Here is a 6,000-nt window from a genome sequence, read left to right as displayed (position 1 = left end):
TTTAAAAAAAAATAAAATATCCCCTGCAGCACCTAAGGACATATTAAGAAATAAATAGCTGCCTGTTATGACCTACAATGTTTTATAGCCTTGTGCTGGAAGAACAGGCTGACTAGCAAGCTGTTTTCCCAGAGTGCAGCCCCTGTGGCAGATTCCATGGGTCAGAGGCAGTGCCAGAGCAGGGGAATGCTCACCTGGAGGGATGGTCACTGCCAGGCCAGGAGGCACCCACCCAGAGAGGCCTCCTGCCCCAGACCTTCCTCCTGCCTGCCCACAGTCTGCCCAGGGGCACTTCCCACCCCACCTTTCCCACTGCTCTAACAATAGGCAGAACCCACTTGGATACTTTGTTTAAACCCTTCTTCAGACACTGCTTTTAGGTATGCATATATCACATCAGATGTGGCCTACAGGGCTTACAAAACATGCCCAGCTAATTTATCCATCTTCTATTCTACAGATTCGTAACAAGGACATGGTTTGCTTTTTTTGATTAAAAAGCACATGAAAACCTGTTCTGTGGGAGTGAGGGAAAGATTAGGTGCTTCAAATTTACTCAGGGAGCCACTAAACAAAACAAAACAAAACAAAAAGCCAATTTAAAGTGGCAGTAGACATTTTATCCTCCTTTCACCCTGATTGAGTCTCACCTTCCCATCACTCTTTCTGGTGGACTTTCTGTTCTCCTTTCCTTCTCCTGCCAACACTGTGTGCTGTGCTCTGTCTCTATACAGCACAATGCATCTCCAGAGATTTAAATACAACATGCTTTTCTCAGTTACTTATGAATCTTAGAAAGTTCTCGTGAGAGCAAATTCAAGTTTCACCTCACAAGCTTGTTTTTTTGGCAGTCGCTTGCATATTTTTTCCCCACTGTTCCCACCAAACAACCCTGTTCTGGAAAATACAACAATTAACTATAACTTCCAGTAACAGCTGCTCTTTTTCTGCTCAGCACAATTGTTATTGCATTACAGATTACTTCTTTCAAACATTTACAATTTTAAAAGCCTTCTTTTTCAAACCACTATTAAAAATAGCACAAGATTATCCAGAAAAAAAATATTCTGTGCTCATCAGTTGGTAGTTTGGATTTTTATTTTCTAGTTTGCACTTACAACTTGTTAAAAACCACTTTTATTTATTGTACTGTGAGTGTTACTGTCTTTCTGCTTCTTTGCACAGTCTAATGGCAGAGGAAAAAGTAAGAAAGTATTTTTGACCATTGGTGTTTCTATGTATATTTGAATCAAATATTACAGAGATCCATATAGTATGAAGCCAGACGTGAACCTTTTATACAACTTTTCTCTCTTTGCTGACCCCAAATTCCTTCAGAAGTTGTTACTAAGATAGGGAATAGGAAACCACAGCACCTTAAATCAGCAATGATCAAGCTTTTTGGCCAGATGACCCAGTTAGCTCCTTTCCCATGACAAAGGACAGACTAACTTGGTCCCTCTCTGACCTGCCTAGGGACTGAGCAGTCTGCTTTAAATTCGTCAGACTTTCCTTTCACACTCCAAACATTGCTCCAAACATCCAGAAATCAAGAGTAAGGATGCTGCTACTTGCTACATTGACAAATAAAGTGATAATAACGAAGAAGAGAAAACTTCAAAAGTTGGTAAAACAAAGCAAGCCCTTTTGGCCAGAGGCCAAAAAAGCTGTCTGAGAAATGCTTGGTTATCTCAGAAAATAGTGCACATTTCCCTGGGGAACACAAAAATAAGGAAACAACAGCATGAAGTAATACCATCAGAAGACTGTCTTTCTGTTCACCTGTCAGAAAACTCATACCTATCTTGGATGCAAATTCTAACATTCCCAGTACTATTAAGAGGACCAGCTTAGGCACATTAATATTATTATTTCTTCAGCATGAGGCACATAATAGTCTAATGGCTGAAGAATACTTTCCACACCCTCAGAAACAAGAGTAGTTTGTTTCACTGCACAACTCTTCTCAGGAAACCTTACATGCTTCCAGTTATAAACAGGGCTGTGAGTAAAAAAGCAACAAAGCAAACAATATCTTAAGACTTGAAAAGCCAGCATCTGAATAGAAGGAAATGAACAATCTCAGCCAGAGCTGAACAGATGCAATAGTTTTTGTAGCATGACCAAGGCATCAGATAACAAACATGAAGCCAAAGCAGTAGCACATGCTTGGCAACAAGTATTGCTAATTTAAAGAGTCAGGTGTTTTGTCAATGCCTTTTAAATACACTTACAAAATAAATAGTATTTGAGAATAAAAGGACTGAATTGCAGTGGTGTTGTTTTCCATAGCAAAGGAACAAAATGTGATGATTTGAACATTTTCAGATTATTGAAACTAGACTTTAAAAAATAAATAGAAAAAGGGGGGGGAAAGAATGCAAATCTCAGTGGGGAAAAAGGAAAGCACAGTAGTAACTTACTTGAATTGATTTCCAGCCCTGTGAACCTGAACCCTTCTGCAGCTGCTCACAAGAGGCAGCATGGACCTTCCCTATAAAACTGCACAATATAAAGACCAGAAGTGTTTTATCTTCATTTCCATCTCAGATGTTCAGGACATTAGCAACCAATGGCTACACACTGCAGAAGACTTCTGCTACATAACCATTCTACCACCTAAGGCAGAAAGCCTACTCAGCTTCAGTGCAGAGAGAATTTCATCTCATGCACGTGTAAATCCCCAGTGGGTTCATGCTTTTCAGGGTACAGAAGCAACACATGTTTTTGAAGATGCTTGCACTGAAGAACAACTACGAGAAACACAAATAAAAAGATACATGAATCCAGCTGCCAGATTACCACAGAATCCCAGGGGATAAAGCAAGTGCAAAGGCTACTCTAGCAAGTCTTGAGGGAGGAAAGCAGAACAGACAAACTTTGATTCAGAACCCCATTGTCTTCACAGCTATAATAGTCTTCACAGAAGAATGCTTCAAAGTCACAGGCCATTCCAAAATGTAATGTATATGCAAATACTACTAGCACATCAGAGGCTTCTGATCCAAGAAAACATGATGGCTGAACAGAATATGGCTATGAACACATACACATTTCAATCTGTTCTAACACAAAAATACAAAGTCCTTCCTTAAAATAGAAGCCATTATAAGCTACATTTGCTGTCATAGGTGGTTCTTTGAAATCCAAGGAACACAAGAAGCCAAACCATACAGCTTTAAAATGAATTTACCTGATCAAAACAAACAAAACAAAATCCACCTAAAATATTTACCCTGCCTGCAAGTGGACCAGTTTCCTTTTCTTCTTCCAAGTCTTTTGCCTGGTTTTCTAATACAACTGGCAGCAATCCTCTGGTTCTCTCTCAGGCTCCTGTCTTGACTGTGTGCAACTAGTCTTTCATTCAATGAGCACCAGGTCCTACACAAAATATTCTATTTTTAGGGTATTTGTTGTGCTTATATAAAGAAGTGTCACCAGTTTTGAAGCATTTTTAAAGACAAAAAAGAACAGCTACCTTTGTATGCAAGGGGCTGTTGGGGGAATGGGCTGCTTCCACTACACCACCAGCTAATGGAGCTGCAGGGAAGGAACCAGGCCGTGGCAAAGTGCCCCACATGGTAACATGAGCTAAATGGAGAGCTCGTTGTTAAACTGATTGGTTGTTTTGCCCTCCTGGGAACCTTAATAAAATCTTTAAAGCAAAGGAAGTGTTCATTATTGTAATAGCACATTGGAATATCTCGTGTCAGCAACAACCTGATCTAATGGTTTACTCCTTAGTCAATATCTGAGATTTTCCTAAGGGATAACTACATTTTCCTACTGCAGTGTTGAAGGGCCAAAAAATTACAGATTTGCCCAAGAAAAACAGAACAGCCCCTTAAAACGACTTGCATATCCTGAATACTGCAAGAGAGCTCTAAAAAAGAGTGGAGACAGTTACCAGCCAGAGCTGGGACAAGGATTTCTAATAGGCACAGGTAAATTGCAATGAAATTTTGAATTTAGCAGCCAATTTATGAAAACCTTCACACAACTCTCTTTCCTCAAGAAATGTTCTGAGAAAAATCGCTTTCCTATGAACCCTGAGTAATGGTTTCCTGTATACCCCCATCCAGAATAGACTAAACACAAAACAGTAAAAAATGCTTTGGAGGTATAAAGCAGGTTGCTGGGATGAATGAAGTATTTGGGAGCATGACTGTTTAAATGCTAGCTAGAACAAAGTTATGGGATCTACTAAACATGCCTTAAAACTGGGTCTTCATCCAGAATTATATTTTTTTATTTATTAGAAAGCTCCACAATAAACCAGAATATCTCCTTGTTCAATTTTTCAAAAAGATAGTATCTCAACTGTAACAAGTTTGAATTTTCCTCTTTTGAGCCTCTGATGATAGAATTAAAGACACATACCATGTGACATTTTACACTTTTCCCCTATTATTTCCCTCCTCCCTTGCAAACTCTGTATCTTCTCAGTATTGAAGTTGTTTTAAAGCAGTAAAGGAAACATAAATACTACATCATGGAGGACAAAACGTTTACAATATGTTTCAGTGTATTGAAATTTTCTAGTTACCAGGCAGTTTATATATAGGCACTACAATAAGCAAATTCAGAAGCCCAGGAACTGCAAAGCTGGTCCAAACAAATGTCACTGGATTAAACAATAACATACAGCCAGAAAATATTTTCCAGAGACAAAATATAAGAAAAATTATGTAAACCATGCAGTAAAAAGATCACTTGACTTCTGTGGTGTATATCCTTGCCAGCTTAGGAACACTATGAAAATTAAATATTATCAAAATATATGATTTTACTATAAGAAAAGATAAGCTAATTGTGCAGACTAATATTGAAAGCTGTTTAAAAAGAAGCTGTATAGTTTTAGCACATTGCCCAATGTTGCTACAAAATAATGTTTTATCTTGTGGGACCACAACTTTCTTGTCACTAACTTCTTTCTTATCAACTCATGATTTTTAACCAGAGCAATGTTTCCACAGTACCATTTACCAATAGAGAATTGTATATACCCTTAAGCATATGCTCATGAGAAAGAGGATAGCAAACTCATTGCTTAATTACTTGATACAAAATTATGTTTAGACAAAAGATATAATGAGAAACTAATGAGTTCCCAGGATAGCAGAAAATTAAGGTACAATACCATCTGTGTATCTGTGATCCAGAAGTCCTTTTCTGGTTTGCATTCAGAGAAAGACTTAGAACTCATATCAAATCATGTCCTCACAAATTTGCCCCAAAGCAGACTTATTCATGGTTTGAAGTACATATAAGAGTATGAAAAGTTACTCCAAAATTCTCTAAGTTCTGTAAATTATTAAAAACTTACATCCGCGATTTAAAGTTCATATAAGAAAATAAAAACATCAAAGTGTTTTGAGACCTGAGTCATACCAAATGGACTGGGGATATCCCCAAATTCAAGACATGCATTAGAATTTTTAGGTTTCCTAAAAATCTCCCCAACCCTTTGGAGCCACTGGAGGGCCATGGTTTTGAACTGCAGACCGTATTAATTGATCAGCTCCATATTTGTTAGAGGAATCAGTGCAGTGCACTAATTTACACACACAAAACATCTACCTACTTTATCTCAGAACCTCCTAGAATATAACTGCATTTTCTGAGGGATCCACACATATTATAGATAACTGATCATTCCTTTCATGTCAGATTGTTTTGATCTAGACTTACATGATGTACTTGCATATTTCAGTAGTTGCCCACTTACAATCTTGGCAACTGAAATTATGTAGTCAATATTTAACCTGTTTATCTCACAATAATAGCAGCAAAGAATCCACAAGAACAATATGCTTCAGTCAAACTCTTTGGAAATGTGCAATACTTTAAGCAGTTGCCAGAATTTCTGTTAACAAAACAGATTTAGAAAACTATAAACAGACAGGTAAACATTTTTAACAGCTAACCCTCAGCAGATAACTCTCATTTGAAAGCAATTTGTACCTTTTATAAACATTAGCCCATAAAGACCTGATGACA

The 6,000-nt window shown here is 37.8% G+C and overlaps 1 long non-coding RNA gene across 2 annotated transcripts in view; it reads right to left on the bottom strand.

Moving 5' to 3' along the window:
* Positions 1-3,137: 3,137 nt before the first annotated feature.
* The window catches only part of LOC135420587 (uncharacterized), a 54,101-nt gene continuing 51,238 nt past the window's right edge, over positions 3,138-6,000 (bottom strand). For both annotated transcript variants that reach the window (XR_010433610.1, XR_010433611.1), the window contains one exon: positions 3,138-5,866. This is a non-coding gene — a long non-coding RNA (uncharacterized LOC135420587). The remainder of the gene's footprint in view (positions 5,867-6,000) is intronic.

Source organism: Pseudopipra pipra, chromosome 12 (genome assembly GCF_036250125.1).
Source record: "Pseudopipra pipra isolate bDixPip1 chromosome 12, bDixPip1.hap1, whole genome shotgun sequence".
In the NCBI taxonomy this organism is placed as follows: domain Eukaryota; kingdom Metazoa; phylum Chordata; class Aves; order Passeriformes; family Pipridae; genus Pseudopipra; species Pseudopipra pipra.
This window is presented reverse-complemented; position numbering and strand designations above follow the sequence as displayed.